Source organism: Mauremys reevesii, linkage group 10 (assembly GCF_016161935.1).
Source record: "Mauremys reevesii isolate NIE-2019 linkage group 10, ASM1616193v1, whole genome shotgun sequence".
In the NCBI taxonomy this organism is placed as follows: Eukaryota; Metazoa; Chordata; order Testudines; family Geoemydidae; genus Mauremys; species Mauremys reevesii.
Window position 1 is genome coordinate 48920243 of NC_052632.1, and position 20273 is coordinate 48940515.

Here is a 20273-nt window from a genome sequence, read left to right on the forward strand (position 1 = left end):
ACAATAAGGGAGTACAGCACAACTTTAAACGAGCATGTTCTCTAATTCAGAGGTTCTCAGACTGTGGTCCATGGACCACCACTGGTCCGCGAGCTCCATTCAGGTGGTCTGCGGATAGTTCCCTCTAAGGTGCACTCCTGGGCGGCCGCACATGAGAGAATGAAGGGCCATCCACCTAATTAGTGGAGCCGTGCAGGTGTGGCTCCTCTAATTAGGTGCCTGGACCCTGGAGAAGATGCACATGTAAGGTGAGTTGGTGGCCTTGGGGGAAATAGGGAGTAGGTAGGAGGGAGTAGTGGTGTGAGAAGAGGGGGTTGGGGGAATTTGGGACATGCAGGGCTATGGCGGCCAGAGAAAGAGGCTCAGGGCTGCGGATGCTGGGGAGAGACCCCCTTCCTTCCCAGCTTCAGCTCTGTGGCTGCTGTGGCAGGGGAGAGACACACCCGCCCTTTCCAGCCTGAGCTCAGGGGCTGCTGCAGCAGGGGAGAGAGGGAAAGAACCCCTCTTCTTTCCAGTCCCAGCGTGGGGGCTGGTGCGGCAGGGGAGAGAGGGCACATCCATCGCATTAGAAAGGTTAAACTGATATTAAAATATGAGTTGTGTGCTTTTATGTGTAGAACAAAAAAAGTTTATTATTATTTAGGGTTTTTTTTATATAGCACTTTTATCCAAAGCGCTTTACAATAGTTAGCTAATGGTACATACAACATTTGGAAAGATCATTAAGTGGTCCGCCAAGACCCTCAGCAATTTTCAAGTGGTCCATGGAAAAAAAAGTTTGAGAGCCACTGCTCTAATTGATCAGCAATGTAGCAACAAAACAACATTAACCAGGATGACTTTACATGAGGAGTTACTGTATATTGGCTTGTGATGAGCTGCCAAAATCATAACAACCGGTTCCCTCCTCACCCCAGGAGGAATCATGCCCCCCCCCCCGCCGACTCCTGCCCCAACCAACCCCCCACGTTCCTTGATGCCCCCCCCAGGGACCCCTGCCCCATCCACCCCCCTTCCCTGTACCCTGAGTACCCTCCGCCGCCCCATCCAACCCCTCCTCTCATTCCTGATGGACCCCAGGACCCCTGCCCCATCCAACCCCCTTCTCTCTGTCCCCTGACTGCCCCTGCAACCCTTGCCCCTGACTGCCTCCCACCGCCCCATCCAACCCCTGATCCTTTCTGACTGCCCCCAGGACCCTGGCCCCGTTCAATCCCCTGTTCCCTGCCCTCTGACCCCCCCCCCCAAACTCCCTACCCTCTCTCCAACACCCTCCCTGTCCCCTTACCGCGCGGCCTGGACGTGGCTGGGCTGGGACAGGAGTCGCGCGGCCGGAGCCGGAGGATGTGGAGGGAGCCCGGCGGCCAGAGCCAGGTGGCTGGCCGAGTGGAGCCAGGGAGGGCTGCGGCCAGAGCTGGAGCCGGGCAGCCGGGGCTGCCGCCACGCCCAGACCCGCGCTGCCGGAGCCCGGCCCCCTGGCAAAATAGCAGGGGCGGCTGGAGCCATGGGGCCAGGCCGGGCCGGAGGTGGGGGGCCGTGTCCAGAGCCGGGCATCCCGGTAGGTGGGGGCACGGCAGGGCCGGGGTGCGGCCGAGCCGGGCGGCCGGGGCGGTTCGGGGTCGGGACGGGGCCGGGAGGGGCGCGGGCCGTGCCGCGCGCCGGTGAGGGTCGGGCGGGACCTGGGGACGGGGTTGGGGGGGCCACGGCCGGGGACGGGGAGGGTCGGGCGGGGACCCAGGGACTGGGGTGGGGGGGCCGCGGCCGGGGAGGGTCGGGCGGGGACCCGGGGACGGGGTGGGGCCGGGTGGCCGGGCAGGGTCGCGGCCGGGAACACGGGGCTGGGAACGTGGGGGGGGGACGCGGGGGGGGGTCGTTGTGGGCCGGGGAGGGTCGGGGCCGGGCGGAGCCCCAGGGACAGGGGTGGGGGCGGGGCCGGGTGGCCGGGCAGGGTCGCGGCCGGGACCGCGGGGGGGTGGGGGACGCGGCCGTGGCCGGGGCCGGGGTGGTCGGGGACGCGGAGCTGGAGCCGGGTGGCCGGGGAGGGTCGCGGCCGGGGAGGCGGGGATGGGCTGGGGCACACGGCCCCCCCTAGTTTCCTACCTCAGCGTCGTCTTCCTGGGCTGGGGAAGCCTGCTTGCTTCTCAGCCCTCCCAGGCTTCCCACGCGAACAGCTGATTCGCGGGAAGCCGTGGGGGAGGAGAAGCAGGGAGGAGCGTTCATGGCAGGAGGTGGAGGCAGAGCTGAGGTGAGCTGGGGCCGAGCAGCAGGGAGGGAGCGCATGTTAAATTTAAATGCCCTTTTAGAACTGGTTTGTCCCACGGGGAACAACCGGTTCTAAAGGGGGCTTCTAAATTTAACAACCGGTTCGCGCGATCCGGTACGAACTGGCTGCAGCTCACCACTGCTTACAAGGCAGTTGTGTGGAGGGGTGGGGGAGACTTGGACCTGTTCTGGGCACCACCAAAAATGATACAAACCTGCCACCCCTGATTGTGTGTGTGTGTGCGCGCGTGTATGTATTGTGGGCCTTAAACTAGAGTAATTCCACTGATGTCAGTTCATTGACCCTGGATATACACCAAGGTACATGAGAGAAGAAACAGGCTCTGTGTATGGGAAAATGTATGGATGTGTATGAGGGTACAGCATGCATGTACTCTGTGTGTGAGTGACAGAGAAAGAGAGGCCATTAGCCAGCCAGACAGAATTTTTGTGTCTGTGTATTGTATGTATTTCTGTGAGTGACAGTAGTATGGGAATATGAAGGAGTCCATGAGACAATGAGTGAGTATACAGAAGACAGAAAGGGTGTGAAAGGAGAGACAGTGAGTGTGTGTGTGTGAGAGAGAGAGAACCAAACCCAGCCCTGGTACAACTGGGTGTTATTCCCATTAATTTGGAGGGCAGTTGCACAAGCTGCATTTGGCCATGTGCATGTGTGAGTGTGCGAGTGAGTTTGCACATCTGGTTTACTTCTCCCTGGTTTAAAAAAAAGACGGCATATTTTGTTTTAAGAGAGATGTAACTTAATTAGGTGTTACGGCTGCAAATCTTTTACTGCTGACTTTGAATTCCTTTAAAGCCCTACGACGCACTCTGCCAGTTTTTTCCCAATTCTAACAGGGAACAAGCACTGAGCAGAATTTTTTTTAAATAATAATAATAAAAAGAGGGCCCAGAACATTTTGTTCCAGAGCTAGCCTGACACTTAGGTGGAATTGGGGCTCGAGGGCGGAAGCCTGGGTTGCTGGAGAAATTTGGGGACTAGGAGACACCAGATGGGCAAAGGGAGATCTTAGAGAAAAGCCAGGGCTCAGCCAGGGACAGGAGTGGGGGAGGAAAGGGAGAGGAGCCAAACACCTGAAAAGCAGGAGGCTTGAAACAATGAAACACTGTTAGCAGATGCCTCAAAGAATGTGACACACCTGCTGTGAACTCTGCAAGCCTTTGGAGATTAAATGAATGGGGGAGAGAGGGTGCATGTGGGGTATTTGGGGACTCACCAATGTTGTGTGTAAGTCATCACTGCTCTTGTTGAGTCTGAACTCTTTATGAGTTTAAACTTAACCCAGACTTGATGTCTCTATCTGAAACTTTTAATCAAAGCTCTGACCTGTGAACCACTCATGACACCCCCCCCCTCCCAATAAGTAGCCATCTCCCGTTTTTGTCTTCTCCAATTTGCATTTTAACCTGTTTTATCCTGTAGAATCTTGATTGATTATGCATGACCATTATGATCTGTTAATCACTTTGTTTACTTCTGTGTATAAACATTGATGCTCACCCCTAATAAACTGGCCACACTTACTCCAAAGCTTGGCTCTTAAGCTAAGGATGGTGTGAGCCCGTTGATCAACGAATTGTTGTCTGGTCTCTGACAGATCTCTGAGCCTTATACCAACTCCGCACAAACTCGGGTGCTGGAGAGGTGAGTAGGACTTGCTTTTACCTAACAATTTGGGGCTCGTCCGGGATTCCTTCTGGTGCGGTGCCTCTGTCCAGTGGTCAGACCACTCATATATACGAATTGGTAGGCGCCACGGAGATTTCTCCCAGCCAATTCAATATTGAGGGTCGTGTACTGGACAGCAGGGTAAACGCCAGTTGGAGGGCTCCTGTCAGACACCATGGGTCAAGGGACTAGCGTGCCTCTTGAGAGTCCGCTGGGGATTGTAAATAAGTTATGGAATGAAGGAAACTCCCAGTACAGACAGGAATGTCTAGGAGGAAGTTGTACACACTGTGTGTAAGGAATTGGACTGGGTATACGCGGTATTGGCCGACTCGGAGATGAGGTGGCCTTCAGATGGCTCTTTTCGAACAGGCTGCCTTAAGAGGAGTAAGGAGCCAGATCGAAAAGACCATCCGGGACAGTTATGTTACTGGTTTTGTTGGGACACAGCAGCAGAGCTGTGGAAATCTTTAAAAATTATGGCAGTCAGGTATTCTTCCGAGAGTGAACCCCCTCCATGTTATTTCGATGAAGGGTGTAAACCACGCCGTGGTTTAACTCGTCAGTTGGTCCCCACTGCACCTGCCCCTATTCCTCAGCAAGGGGACTCTCTCCAGGGCGCAGAGGGGAATCTGCAGGACTCCAAATTGGAATCTCTGCAGGGTGATAAGGAGGAAATGGAGGGGCACACCTCGGGAGGAGTAGTTACTAGGCAAAAGATCAAGCAGATGCAGCAGGGTGCACACCCCTCTCCTGAGGATAGTCAAGAGGCTGCCCCTGCCAAAACTTTTGTGAGTAGAGAAATGCCTTTACAGGTGCACGACCAACCTTTTGTGAACAATAATGGTGAGATACAACATACCAATATTGTGGAATATAAAGGATGGCTAGAATGGGACTTGAAAGAATGGGGACGGTTGTCAGGGTCCTTTGGGGAAAATCCCCGAAAGATCATTGAACTTTTAGAAAGATTGTTTTTAAGTCATAATCCTACTTATACGGATGTAGATCAGTTGTTAAGCAGAGTTTTGACCGGAGAGGAACGTAGTAGATTGTGGATGGCAGAAAGGACATGGGGGGATAGCAATGTGGTTAATACCACTTGGATGGATAGGCGGGATCAAGCCGCTGGCTGGAATCCCCTAGACTGGAATCAGCCAAGGCTGAATCAGCTGCGGATAGATCGAGAGCGATTGTTAGAGAGACTCAAAGAAATGGCTCGCCTTCGCCTAATCAGGCTAAGTTCATGCAGATTCGGCAGGAATCTGATGAGCCACCCAGAAAGTTCTGGTCGAGGCTATTGGAGGGGGCCCGAATGTTCACTCAGATGGATCCTGAGAGAGAAGCAGACCACCCTACTCTTATTTCGTTTTTTGTGAATCAGTCAGTAACCCCTGTAAGGGATTATTTCTTACAGTTTCGCCCTGGTTGGGGAGGTGAGTCAGTCACTTCAGTGTTGGATGTAGCTGATTTTGCATGGGAGAAAGGAAGGGAAAGCAGCAGAAAGAAAGAGAAAAAGGAAGAATATAAGTTGATGGCTTTAGCTTTTCGCGGTGGTATTCGAGTCAGAAGCCGTGGCCGTGGCAGGGGATCTCAGGGTGCTCGGGGGAGAGGGTCCTGGCAACCCCAGCCACCAGGAAATTGTTTTCAGTGCGGACAACCCGGTCACTTTAAACGTGAATGCCCCTGGGGACGCCCAGAGGGTCCGGTCGCATCCGCAGATACTTACACCAGGGACGAATACACTCCTGCACCACCAGCCCAGCCCGTTCCTCAGGTCTGGATCAACTACGGGCAACAGCAGCAGCTGCAGCGAACTCAGCCTTCTCAATGACGGTACCCCGGGGGCGAAGGCAAACAATGTGATGGTCTTATTTCCTTAATGTCTTTAGCCGGCTCTTTCCTCACTTTCTCCCCTCCCAGCAAAGAGCCTCATCTAACCCTTTCAGTCCAAGGACTGCCTGTCTGTTTCCTCATTGATACTGGAGCTACTTTCTCTCTTTTAAATCATGCCCCCTCTCCCTGGCTATCCTCTGAGGTTAAAACTGCAACTGGGGTGGAAGGCAATCCACAGTCTCTGGGACTCACTTTGCCTCTAAATGTTATTTATGCTGATAAATGTTTTTCTCACCGTTTTCTTTTTTCCCCAGCTTGTCCAATCCCTTTGATGGGCCGGGATTTACTCTGTAAGCTTGAGGCTACTTTAACCTGCACTCCTGAAGGGGTAGGATTATTGATGACAGTGTTAGGAGATTCGGCCCTAACTCAGGGTAATTGGGAAACCCCCCCCTCTCTCTCCCCTGACCTCACTGACTTGCCTTCAACCCTCTGGGGAATTTCTGACACTGATGTTGGCCTGCTCCTTTCAGCAGAGCCAGTAAGGATTCAAGTGAAGCCCTCCTTAGACCCCCCGTCAGTTCCCCAATACCCCTGTCGCTGGAAGCTCGGGAAGGCATCCGCCCCATTGTCGAGGATTCATTGCACAAAAGCTAGTCCGCCCTCAGCGCACTCCCTGTAATACCCCTATACTGCCTGTAAAAAAGCCTCCTAAAAAGGACGGAGACCCTATTCGTTGGCGCTTTGTACAGGATCTACGGGTTATTAATCAATATGTGGTCCCTCTTCATGCAGTAGTTCCTGATCCAGCTACTATCATCAGCCAAATCCCCTGGGATGCTGAATGGTTCACTGTTATTGACTTAAAATCAGCCTTTTTCAGCATTCCTGTACACCCAGACTCTCAATATCTCTTTGGTTTCACCTGGGAGGGACAAAGTTATGTCTGGCAACGACTTCCTCAAGGCTACAGAGACAGCCCCACGATTTTCAGCCAATGCCTCCGCCACGACTTGGAAGGCTTCACCAGTCCGCAGGGATCCACGTTAGTCCTATACGTAGATGACATCCTACTAGGTAACCGCGAAGAAGCCGCCCTCCGCATCGATGGTAAGGCACTTTTATTATACCTACACACCAGAGGCCACAAGGTAGACCCTAACAAGATTCAGTGGGTCTCACAGAAGGTCCGATATCTGGGCTTCCTGTTAACCCCAGAGGGGAGACAAATGGACCCAGTCCGCATAAAGACTATCCAAAACTGCCCTCTGCCAAACACCAAGAAACAACTTCGAGGTTTCTTAGGATTAATTGGCTTCTGTCGACCTTGGTTGCCGTCCTGCGGGGAGTTGAGCAAACCGCTCCACCGACTGACTGCTAACCTTGCTCCTGACCCTTTGCAGTGGTCCCCAGACACGATTCAAGCCTTTCAGTTACTCAAGGACAGTGTGGCCTCCTCCATGTCTCTCCGCCCCCCCAATTACAGCAAACCCTTTCACCTTTTTGTCCACGAGAGGCGGAATTGCTAGTGGCGTCCTTACACAGCTGAGCGGGCCCCACCATTTCCGCTTGCTTTTACTCCCAGCAGATCGACCCTGTCGCTCAGGGAACCCCATCCTGCACCCGGACTCTGGCAGCAGCTGCCCTGCTGATCACAAAGGCAAAGAGCCTGACCCTTGGTCATTTTACCACGGTCTGGACCTCTCATGCTTTGTCAGCCCTTCTGCGTAGGGGCACAACCCAAGTCTTTTCGGCCCATCGTCAGCAGCAGCTAGAGGCCGAACTCCTAGAAGACACTAACCTAATTTTTGAAAGGTGTGGGCCCCTTAATCCAGCTACCTTGCTTCCTGATCTGCCAGTCCTCCAGGATCAGCACGACTGTGTGGAAGTAGTTCATAGCATCTTACAGATAAGGAACAACCTGTTTGACGTGCCACTGGACAACCCTGATTGCATCCTCTTCTCGGACGGAAGCTCCTTCTATGTTGATGGCAAGCGTTTCACCGGTTATGCAGTCACCTCTGAATGGGACATTCAAGAGGCCGCCTCACTGCCAGGCAACTGGGGAGCCCAAGCCGCCGAACTCTATGCCCTGGCCCGAGCCTGCCAGTTGGCCGCTGGTAAGACCGTTACCATTTTTACTGATAGCAAGTATGCTTTTGGAGTTGTGCATTGTCACATCCACCTCTGGAAGTTTCGAGGTTTCCAGACAGCTGCCGGTAAACCCATTCAGCACCTCCCCCTCATCCACAAGCTTTTGGATGCCCTCCAAGAACCCTCGGTCCTGGCTGTAGTTCATTGCCGGGCCCATACTAAAGATGATAGCCCCGTCACCCGTGGGAATGCCCTGGCTGACGCCTCCGCCAAGGCGGCTGCCGTCTTACCCTTAGCCATGCCCACGTTGGCTATTGTGACCTCCTCCTTTACTCCACCCGTACCAGTACCTGCTGCTGAACTACAGTCGTGGGAGAGCCTCGGAGCCACTCTGGTCAAAGGGACCTGGCTTATGCCGGATGGCCGAGCCTGCCTCCCTCGCTCCACATACCCCGTGGCAGTTCGCTGGCACCATGATAAGGGGGGTCACTACGGCACGCACGCCCTTGTGGACACCATCGCTCGCTTTGGTATGCTCCAGGCATTCAACCCTACTGCCTGTCAATAGTGAAAGCATGCAGCACATGTCAGCGAAATGGACCTGCTCCGCCTCTTAACAAAATTAAGGGTGGAAGACCTCCGCCTGCTGCCCCATTTCAACATCTTCAAATTGACTTTGCAGATATGCCAAAGGCTTTTGGGAAAAAGCACCTCCTTGTTTTGGTTTGCCCTCTGACTTCATGGGTGAAGCTTTTCCTACTGCTAATTGTACTGCTGCCACAGTGGCGAAGATCCTCCTTAGAGACATTGTACCCCGTTTTGGCATCCCTCTCATACTTGATTCAGATCGCGGACCCCACTTTACTGGTAATGTCCTTGGCCATTTAGAACAAGGACTGGGCATTTCACACTCCTTTCATACACCCTACCACCCCCAGTCTAGCGGGAAAGTTGAGCGTATGAATAGGAGCTTAAGCTTACATTGGCTAAATACTGTCAGGAAACAGGGTTAAAGTGGCCTCAGGTACTTCCCTTGGTCCTGTTTCACCTTCGCACTCGCCCAACCCGTGTATTGGGATTATCCCCCTTTGAACTGCTCTATGGACATCGTGCTGATGTTTCACTATTGGGAGGGGATCATATGACCGCGTGCCAGTTTCTCTCCCTACAGGCTCGCCTCCGTACCCTTTGGAAAGCCTCACAGTTTTCCCAGACCGTGCCACTGGAAGAACAGATCCACCCGTTCCAACCAGGGGACTTCGTCTGGGCCAAAAAGTTCGTTCGTGGCGACGCCCTCCAGCCGAGGTTTACTGGACCCCACCAGGTTCTTTTAACAACCCAGACTGCAGTGTTCCTGGAAGGACGCAAATCCTGGATCCACCACTCCCACGTCAAGCCAGCCGTAGTGGACCACAGTGACGGACCAGCAGCTCTTGCCACCACTGAGGACACTGCCTCTGACCAGTGGACCAGCTTACCTCTTTCAGACATCAGACTTAAATTGACTCGGAAAAAATGAGAGGACCTTTTATTCTGACAACTGTATGTTTTTTATTATGCCTTTTTAGTTTATTTTCTGCTTATGAAGATAATGCTTTTATTAGATATTCCCACGAGGTTAAAACTCGTATTTTAGGAAATAGAAGTAATTGCTGGGTATGTACTCAATTTCCAGTAAATGCAGAACAGGGACTCCCCTTCACACCCATTCCCCTGACCACTGCTAATATGACTTGGATGCCACCGGCTAGAATGAAAGATCCAGTCCAACACAATCTTACATGGGACAAAACAGGAGTGCCAATTAACAGATATCTCAGGGTAACAAATCAGACAGGATCACTGTGTTTTGTTAAAGAAAAGGGTCAACTTTTGTGGGAACCAGTAAATGCAACATGTATTTTAATGGCACCGCCTTTAGTAAAAACCTTGGCTTCAAGCCTTGCGCATCCCACTTATCCCATATGTGGATCCCTCACAAGCCTTCTGAGTCAGCTTTTAAGAAACCCTGCTCAGATCACGAGGGTGTCCAACTAATTGCTAAGGGATATACGATTGCCTTCTACAACTGCTCAAGCAGTACTACACTGCTCTTTGAAAACACCACTACCAAATTGTGCCTCTGCGGTTCACACAACGACCCCTCTGCATTACCAGGGGAACAGTGGTCCAACGGGTGGTGGGTTACCTCCTACTTTGAGAAATGGAATACCCGAAACACAATGTATGGAACATACTGGGTGTGCGGGCCCAAAGCTTATTACTTTCTCTCCCCTGATTGGGCAGGGTCATGTTATTTAGCATGGCTCACACCACCTTCTCGCATCTCCCTCACCCCCCCCCATTTTCCCCACGTTCGTAACATCCGTGAAACCTTCAGAGATATTAATATCCGTGATGGTTTGTCGTGGCAGCGGTGGGCTGGTCTTATTAGCTTGAGGGGTGGTGTCATCCGTCTACAGGGACTACTAGAATCTTTAACCAATGAGACTGCGACCCTATTTGAGAATCAGGCCGGAGAAATGTCCCAGCTGCGCCAGTTAGCTTTGCAAAACCGAATGGCTTTAGACATAATGTTAGCAGCCCAAGGAGGGACTTGTGCCCTCATAAATGAAGAATGCTGTGTTTTTGTAAACGACACCTACCCTGACACTTTTCAACGTACCAAACATCTAAGGGAAATGGCTAAGAACTACTCCTCTGGCCAGCCACCTTATGATTGGTGGGGAGCCTTATGGAATTGGTTGCCTGGATTTGGGTGGGTTAAAAACCTCTTGGTGGGTATTGTTGGGGCCATAGTAATCCTTATAATACTGTGTTGCTGTATTCAGTGTGTTCCCTCCCTCATAAACTCATGTGGGTCAGTTTATTCTTTTTCTACTTCAGCCAAAGGCCTTACTCTCTTCGAGTTGGCCCAGGCTGAAATTGCTAGCGACCCTTGGCTCCTTAAAATGGGGTGTAGCTGTTGGTAAATAGTTATCCCAATAGCTACAAATGGAGGAATGTTGAGTCTGAACTCTTTATAAGTTTAAACTTAACCCAGACTTGATGTCTCTATCTGAAACTTTTAATCAAAGCTCTGACCTGTGAACCACTCATGACACCCCCCCCTCCCAATAAGTAGCCATCTCCCGTTTTTGTCTTCTCCAATTTGCATTTTAACCTGTTTTATCCTGTAGAATCTTGATTGATTATGCATGACCATTATGATCTGTTAATCACTTTGTTTACTTCTGTGTATAAACATTGATGCTCACCCCTAATAAACTGGCCACACTTACTCCAAAGCTTGGCTCTTAAGCTAAGGATGGTGTGAGCCCGTTGATCAACGAATTGTTGTCTGGTCTCTGACAGATCTCTGAGCCTTATACCAACTCCGCACAAACTCGGGTGCTGGAGAGGTGAGTAGGACTTGCTTTTTACCTAACACTCTGAGGTGGGGTGAGTGGTTGTGGGGTCCCTGCACATGCCCCCCTGGGTTGTATTGTAGCGGGACACTGGCCCCAAGCAGTGGGTCTGCAGTTTGAAAGTAAATGAATGGGTGGCCTTGGGTGAATGGCTGCACAGGGGAAACACTGTGGGTTTGCTGGCACTGGCTCAGGGAGAGGGCAAAGGGTCATTTGAGGGGAATCAGAAGAACCAATGGAAAAGTGGTAAAAATGAGTGGTGAATCAGGACACCAAGGGCCTGCCAAAGTTCTCAGCTACATGAGTGTTTACAAGGTGAACCTGTACAATGGGGAAAAAAACAAGGCATCCTTGTGGCACCTTAGAGACTAACAAATTTATTTGGGCATAAGCTTTCATGGGCTAGAACCCACTTCATCAGATGTATGAAGTAAAAAATACAGGAGCAGGTATAAATACATGAAAGGATGGGGGTTGCTTTACCAAGTGTTAGGTCAGTCTAACGAGATAAATCAATTAACAGCAGGATACCAAGGGAGGAAAAATAACTTTTGAAGTGGTAAGAGAGAGGCCCGTTACAGTTGACAAGAAGGTGTGAGTAACAGAGCCAGAAGGGTACCAAGAAGTCAGTCTCTAAGGTGCAACAAGTACTCCTGTTCTTTTTGCGGATCAGACTAACACGGCTGCTACTCTGAAAGAAGTCACCTATTACAAGACAGGCCCAACAAAGAAAGTAACAGAACACCACTAGCCGTCACCTAATGCCCCCAACTAAAACCTCTCCAGTGCATCATCAGGATCTACCACCTATCCTGAAGGACGATCCCTCACTCTCACAGACCTTGGGAGACAGGCCAGTCCTCACCTACAGACAGGCCCCCAACCTGAAGCAAATACTCACCAGCAACTACACAACACACAACAAAACCACCAACACAGGAACCAAACCCTGCTACAAACCCCGGTGCCAACTCTGTCTACATATCTATTCAAGGGACACCATCATAGGACCTAACCACATCAGCCACACCATCAGAGGCTCATTCACCTGCACATCTAGCAATGTAATATATGCCATCATGTGCCAGCAATGTCCCTCTGCCATGTACACTGGCCAAACCGGACAGTCTCTGTGCAAAAGAATAAATGGACACAAATCTGACTTCAGAAATCATAACATTCAAAAACCAGTAGGAGAGCACTTCAGTCTCTCTGGTCACTCAATAACAGACCTAAACGTGGCAATTCTTCAACAAAAAAACTTCAAAAACAGACTCCAACATGAAGCTGCAGAACTGGAAATAATTTGCAAACTGGATACCATCAGATTAGGCCTGAATAAAGACTGGGAGTGGTTGGGTCATTACAAAACCTAAACCTAATTTCCCCAATACTAATTTCTCCCTACTGTTACTCACACCTTCTTGTCAACTGTCTGTAATGGGCCTCTCTCTTACCACTTCAAAAGTTATTTTTCCTCCCTTGGTATCCTGCTGTTAATTGATTTATCTCGTTAGACTGACCTCACACTTGGTAAAGCACCCCCCATCCTTTCATGTATTTATACCTGCTCCTGTATTTTTTACTTCATACATCTGATGAAGTGGGTTCTAGCCCAAGAAAGCTTATGCCCAAATAAATTTGTTAGTCTCTAAGGTGCCACGAGGACTCCTTGGGGTTTTTTTTGCTGATACTGACTAACACGGCTACCACTGAAACCTGTCACCATACAATGGGGGCAGAGTTGGGCCTGCTGGGCATGGAAGGGGGAAGGTGTGGCAGAGAGGTAACAGGAAAAGTAACAGGAAGGTGTAAGATAAAGGAGGGGTACATTGCCCACCCATTGAATGCACATGGGTGTCAGGTACTCTGCTCTACCACTTTCAGTCACTGACACCTGCTGTCTGACTAAATTCAACCTTATTCTCCTCCCACAGAGACAGGCTCTGGACCTGTCCCTCCTCTCACCTACACGCTGTTAAACCAGGGAACCTCCACTGACTTCAGTGGTACTATGGCTTATTTACATCAGTGTACCTTAGGGAAGAATTACCCTTCCCCCACCCCCACATCACCTGTATATCTTGCATCATTGCGCCTGCAATGTCATGGCAGCTGCTCCCATGGACGGCAGGCATTTACAGAGTCCAAGGCCAGACAGAACCATTGTGATCAGCTAGGCTGACTTCCTGTATTATGCAGGCCAGAGACCTGCCCCAAACAATTCCTGGAGCAGAGCTTTTAGCAAAACGGCCAGTCTCAATTTACAAATTGCCACTGATGGAGGCTCCTCCATGATCCTCAATAAGTTGTTCCCACGGTCAATTACTCTCACCATTAAAAATGTTCACCTTATCCCCAGTCTGAATTTGTCTAGTTTCAAATTCCACCCACTGGATCTTGTTAGACCTTTGTCTGCTAGACTGATTAGCAAATGTTTGATCCCCACATAGGCACTTACAGCCTGGAATCTCATCCCTCCTTAACCTTCTCGTTGTTAGGCTAAATCAATCAAGCTCCTTAAGAGACTGGGATGAATATGGCCCAATGAGTGTTGTGATTTCAGTCCTGGTAGAGATCATAAAATCACTGCTGTGTTCAGCATGAATGTCAGCCTCCACTTGAGCTCGGGGGTGGGGCATGGCGAGGGCCAAGTCTGCCCAACACCTGCCCAGCTCTCAGCCATGGCAGGCAGGGCCGGCTCCAGACCCCAGCGCGCCAAGCACGCGCTTGGGGCGGCGTCCCAGCGGGAGGGCGGCAGGCGGCTCCGGTGGACCTCCCGCAGACGTGCCTGCGGAGGGGCCGCTGGTCCCGCGGCTCCGGTGGAGCATCCGCAGGCGTGCCTGCGGGAGGTCCACCGGAGCCGCGGTGCCAGCAGACCCTCCACAGACACGTCTGCGGGATGTCCACCGCAGCCGCGGGACCGGCAATCGCTAGAGCGCCCCCCCCGGCGTGCCGCCCTGCTTGGGGCGGCGGAAATCCTAGAGCCGCCCCTGATGGCAGGGTCTGTCCCTTTTCATCAGGGCAAAATTCTCCCAATGACAACAGCAATAAAAATCAGAGACAGGCTTAGATTCGAGTCTGCATTTCTCACCACCAGGAAGGGATGAAGTAATGGAAGGCAACAGGAAGAGGCTTTGCCAGATTGCCCTAGGAACAGGACCAGCTGGCAGGGTTGCCAGGTGTCCGGTTTTTGACCGGAATGCCTGGTTGAAAAGGGACCCTGGCGGCTCTGGTCAGCACTGCCAACCGAGCTGTTAAAAGCTACGGCCTGTCCTGGCATTGCGCTGCGCCCTGGAAGCGGCCAGCAGGTCCAGCTCCTAGGTGGGGGGGACAGTAATGTCGAGCCTCCTGCCTCCCCCACCCCCCTCCGCCTAGGAGCCAGACCTGCTGGCCGCTTCTGGAGAACAGCGTGAAGCCAGGACAGGGAGCCTGCCTTAGTCCCATTGTGCCACTGACTGGGAGCCGCCAAAGGTAAGCCCGCGCTCCAACCCCGAGCCCCAACTCCATGCACCAGCCTTGAGCCCCCCCCAAACCCAGACCCTCCTCCTGAACCCCAAACCCCTCATCCCTGGCCCCACGCCAGACCCCACACCCCCAGCCCAGAGCCCATACCCCATCCTGCACCCCAACCTCCTCCCCCAGCCCTGATCCCCCTCCAGCCCTCTGAACCCCTCACTCCCAGCCCAGAGCACCCACCTGCACCCCAAGCCCCTCATCCTCAGACCCACCCCAGAGCCCACACCCCCAGGCCAGAGCCCATACCTCTTCCTGCACCCCAACCCCCTGCGTCAACACGCAGTCCCCTCCCACATTCCAAATCCCTCAGCCCCACCCCCCAGCCTGGAGCCCCCTCCTGCCCCCAAACCCCTCATCCCCAGCCCCACCCCAGAGCCCACTCTCCAAGCTGGAGCTCTCACCCACTCCCACACCCCAACTCCCTGCTCCAGCCCAGTGAAAGTGAGTGAGGGTGGGGGAGAACGAGCCATCGATGGAGGGGGCATATAGTGGGGGGGCGGGACCTCAGTGAAGGGGTGGAGCCTCAGTGAAGGGGTGGGGCTAGGAATCAGGCTCCCCAGTGACCAGGTCTGCCAATCTGGTCCTGTAGCTTCTGTACCTGACTCCCCCTCTCCCTCCTTTCAGCAGCTGTTGGGAGGATCCAGGATTGACAACCTGCACAAGAGTTCCCTCTGAGGCCCAGCCTCAGAAAGAGAAGCCTGAGGTGGACACAGCATGCCAGCCTGGAGGGGTTGCAAAGAGGAGGACAGCCCCAAGGGGATGGATGCATACAGACTTGAGAGACACTGCCACTGGGGGAAGAGGAACCTGAGCAGAGCAGGGCAGGACAAGAATGGCACTGGATTTTTACTTATTTCATCAAAACTGCATTGCAGTGAAAATTTTCTGACCACCTATGAACCTGAACTGGATTTCTGTGCCCTCCTGGAATGGCCCGTAGGTACAGCTCCAGGGAGAAGCAGACCCCAAACCCAATTCCTGGGCTGTTCTGTACTCTAGCTCCAACAGATGTCATGGCCTTGATGTAGCTGGGTTCTCTGGTCTGTTACATAGGAGGTCAGACAACATGATCATAATGGTCCCTTTTTCTGGTTTTAAAAATCTGTGCATCTAAGAGAAAGAGGGACCTGAACTGGATTTCTGTGCCATCCCGGAATTTATTCTCCACTGACGATAATTGAGTTAGAAGCCAAAAATCTTTTAAAAAAAAAACCCTAAGATAAAACTACAGGCAGCTTAACACAGGCCCGCTCCACTAAAGCAAAATAAACACTAAGGTCTCCATCAAGTGTGATTTATTTTTATTTGACCGAAAATATTAGGATCTATTTCTAAGACCATCCTATTTGTAAAGCACTGTGGTTGGGCAGGGTACATCAATGAACTCCTCTCAAAGTTCACAGTTCTACCAATCCTCACTATCCCAGCAAGAGGGACTGTAGGGATTGGACAAAGGACTCCTGCTGGAGGATCTCACAGCTTCCTATCCCATTTCAGACTGGAGGGAACGGGGCAGGGGTGCTGCTTTGTGGAACTCCAATCCTAGCTGCCCACACTTGAAGGCATTGTCAGGAATGATGCGTAGAAGAGCTGTGGGGGTGGGTGGCTGTCAGAGTCCCAGTCTCCTCCAGCAGGAGGTGCTTTAGGGAACAATGTAGGAGCACAGGGCATGTTGGTCTATTGCAGTGTTTCCCAAACTGGGGTTCGTGAACCCCTGGGGGTTCACGAAATATTACAGGGGGTTCTCGGGGAAAAATTCCCTAATGGCAGACAGAGCAGGATGGGACACCGAGAAGACTTAACCTTCAAGACTCCTTATAAGAAATGGAAAGGGAAGTAGATATTTTTTGCTGTTTTTTAAATTAAATAGGCAGATAGTATTGTTTTAAAAATTATTATGAAGAACAAGTTTAAGCTTTGTTGTAACGTGCGTTGTTTGCATGGAGTGCTCAAGACCTAAATGCTTGTGTAGGAGGAACTCTTTGAGTTGGCTTCTTAAATACCTTCATGCTGTTTCACATCTGATACTCCTTGATGAAACATAGGAGCTTTGCTTTATAACAGGCTTATTCAAAGTGATACAAGCTACGAAAGTGAGATCTTGGAAGAGTGTTGCCATTTTCATAATGCAATAAAAATACTGTAATGATAAATAATAATGAATTAGGATTAGGTGTGTAATAAACATGTCACAAAAGCCAATTTTATATTTCCAAGATCACTGCTTTTATAATTTATACTCAGGTAAAGGAGAAAATCCCTGGAAATACTCATTTTTAAGAGGGGGTTCACGAGACTTGACATTTTAGTGAAAGGGGTTCACAGGTTGCTAAAGTTTGGGAACCACTGGTCTATTGTCAGCCTCCCCAGCCAGGAAACACTGTCGAGAATGCATCACAGCCCTTATTATTTGCCCAGTTATACTGCACAAAAGTCACTTGACTTACAGAGAACTGTCCCTATACCATGCTTGTTGCATGAAATGAAGTGTATTTTATAGACACTATAGGCTAGGCTACAAAAATATAAATGTCACTCCAGTTTGACATTATGTCGATATGCTCTGAGCCAGCTCTTTATCCAGGGTAAATCACTGCAGCTCCATTGGAGACAGTGGGTCAAAGCCCCAGCTATCAGCGTAGCTCCATTACATTCAACGGAGCCAGGCCAGTTCACACCAGCTGGGAATCTGGCCCGGGGAGGTATCTTCACTAGTCCATAAAACATGCAGCCAACTCCAGCTCACACTGAAGTGACTTTCCTTGGAAAAATAAAGCAACCAACACAGTCAATCTCTGAATATTAAAAATAAAGTGGGCCTGGTGGGGGCCCCACAGATCTGTGGGACTCAGAAAATGCCCCAAAACACTGACAGACTGTTGTTGAAGGGTCCACCCTTGATCCAGGCTGGGAGAAGGGCTTGCAAATACTCCAACAGCCACAAGCCCATGTCAGAGGGAGACATGCAACAACATTCCAACAGAACTCCTAGCACTAAAAAGCGACTTCACAGATGTGCGGGGAGATTACTAACTCCACAAAGGGCTGGGGGGAATCTGCTGGGGAGGGATCACTGTGTGACCAGTTTGGGTAAGGCAGGAGGGGTTGAGGAGGCTGGGAGAGATCACTAAGGATCCCCTTTGTTCTACACCTCCAGACTTCATGTTGTTGAGCTACATCCTCCATATGTACTCGGGGGCCATGACCTGTCCATAGGAGCTCATTCACACTAGGAAAGCAGAAGCGGCATGAGACAACCTGGCATCTTGACAACACGGAGGTGCTATGATGCAGAAAGCCCATGCTACCCCACCCTGTCAGGGACTTGTTCAAACACATGATCATTACAAGGAGACTCCTGATCTCAGCCAGCTATGGGGGAAGCTCTCGAGAAGGTGGCTGGCTGACCCTGAGGAGGTGCTGAGCAGCAGGAACAAGCATTTGGTGTCATTTTAGCACCATAATCCCCATGTGTGCTATTGACAGGAGTGGAAACTGGGTAGGATGTCTGCTATTTTCATGCTGAGGTGTATGAGAAGTCCGAGGCCTTGAGGGGAATAGTATGATGGGAAGAAGAAAAAAGTGTCAGAGACCCTTACACTCTCTTCCTCCTCTGCTCTTTGACTAGCCAATAAGGAACACTACAGATGGATACAGAGTGGGTGGAGGTTGCTTTGGAGACTATTACTATGGCAATAAACACCTCAGAAATACAGGCGACAGACAGATTAGATGGAAGGATTACATGGGGATGGAGAGGAAAACATGACCTAAAAACCAGTGGCTCCTCTACCACAGTGATGAGGGAAGCAAAGAGACTGCATTACTCTTCCACCACCGCATGCATCAGGTCACGGCAAGCAGCAGAGCTAGTCAGAAGACTGTCAGCTGGCTGCTATATCAGTCTGGACTTTCTATCCAGACTCAGGCACAAACATGGCAGCACTGAGGGGAGAGAGCAGCATGCTTCGTGTAACAGATTCACCACATCTACCTATCTATCTATCTATCCCTCCATCTCAAAATCATTACTATGGTATCTAGGAGCCTGGCCCGACTGAGTACTGGCCCAAGTCAGAGGCACAGTTTCTGAAATTGTTTGAGGAAGTCCAAGCCACCACCTGGAAATCAAACCTGTGCCTCTCTGGGGTAGTGCAAAGCAGTGGAATTGTCTGGATGTCTAATGAGAAAGACTGTTGATACTTCCCTTTGAGAGACAATTTACCAGGTCAGGCCTTTGCTCAGGTCACCATCCCTCCATGCTAGCAATTCTATCAATGCCATCCTATCTCTAATCTCTCTCCTTCGATGCGGATGGGTCCCCTGCAGCAGCATCTCCTCTGCTGCAATATCTGAGACCCTATCCAGGCCTAGATTTCAGATCATAGAATCATAGACTTTAAGATCAGAAGGGACCATTATGATCATCTAGTCTGACCTCCTTCAAGATGCAGGCCACAGAATCTCACCCACCAACTCCTGTATCAAACCTGGGTCTGAGCCATTGAAGTCCTCAAATCATGGTTTAAAGACTTCAAGGTGCAGAGAATCTTCCAGCAAGTGACCCGTGGACCTTCGATGGAGATAGAGTCCATCATATTGAAGGATGATGTCGTGAGGCCTGAGAACAGAAGGCCTTGCTCTTGCTATCATCAGCCTTTGGCTTGTGGACCATGAGGTGCCACTAACCAGCCTGCAGCAGGGCCGCCCAGAGTGGGGGGCAAGAGGGGCAATTTGCCCCACGAGAGTTTTTCGGGGCCCCTGGAGGGGGGTCCTTCACTCGCTCTGGGGGGCCCAGAAAACTCTTGCGGGGCCGGGCCCAGGAGCTTCTTCCGCTCCCGGTCTTCGCCGGTGGGGGGTCCTTCCGCTCCAGGGCGGAAGGACCCCCCCACTGGCGAATTACCGCCAAAGTGGGACCCGCCGCCGAAGTTCAGCTCGGTCTTCGGCGGTAATTCGGCGGCGGGGGGGCCCTTCTATTCTGGGACCCGCCGCCAAAGTGCCCCGAAGACCCGCAGTGGGGGCCCCCCGCCACCAAATTACTGCCGCAGACCGGGCTGCACTTCGGTGGCAGGTCCCGCTTCGGTGGTAATTTGGCGGCGGGGGGCCCCCGCCGCGGGTCTTCGGGGCACTTCGGCGGCGGGTCCCGGAACAGAAGGGCCCCCCGCCACCGAAGACCCCAGGCCCCCGGAATCCTCTGGGCGGCCCTGGCCTGCAGGATCTAGCAGGGGTGGGTGGAGTTCCATTAAAACAGTCCTGCTCCTTCCTCTTAGATAGCTCCTGGGACTGTGATGGACAGCTGTTTCTCCTTGTCAAAGCACTCTCCTAGGTTTCCCATAGGTATCAATCCTGTTACGTCTCCTGCTTAACTCAGAGCCGAGCCTCCTGTAGAGGCTGCGAGACATTATGGGTTTACCATGCCATCGCTCTCCAGTTGACACTTGGCTTCTCTCTCCCCTTCCCAT

General features: G+C 51.7%; 1 protein-coding gene across 1 annotated transcript in view; it reads right to left on the minus strand.

Annotated features, from left to right (window-relative positions):
• Positions 1–20273, minus strand: part of NTN3 (netrin 3) — a 99891-nt gene that overhangs the window by 19339 nt on the left and 60279 nt on the right. The gene's annotated exons all lie outside the window — the stretch shown is intronic.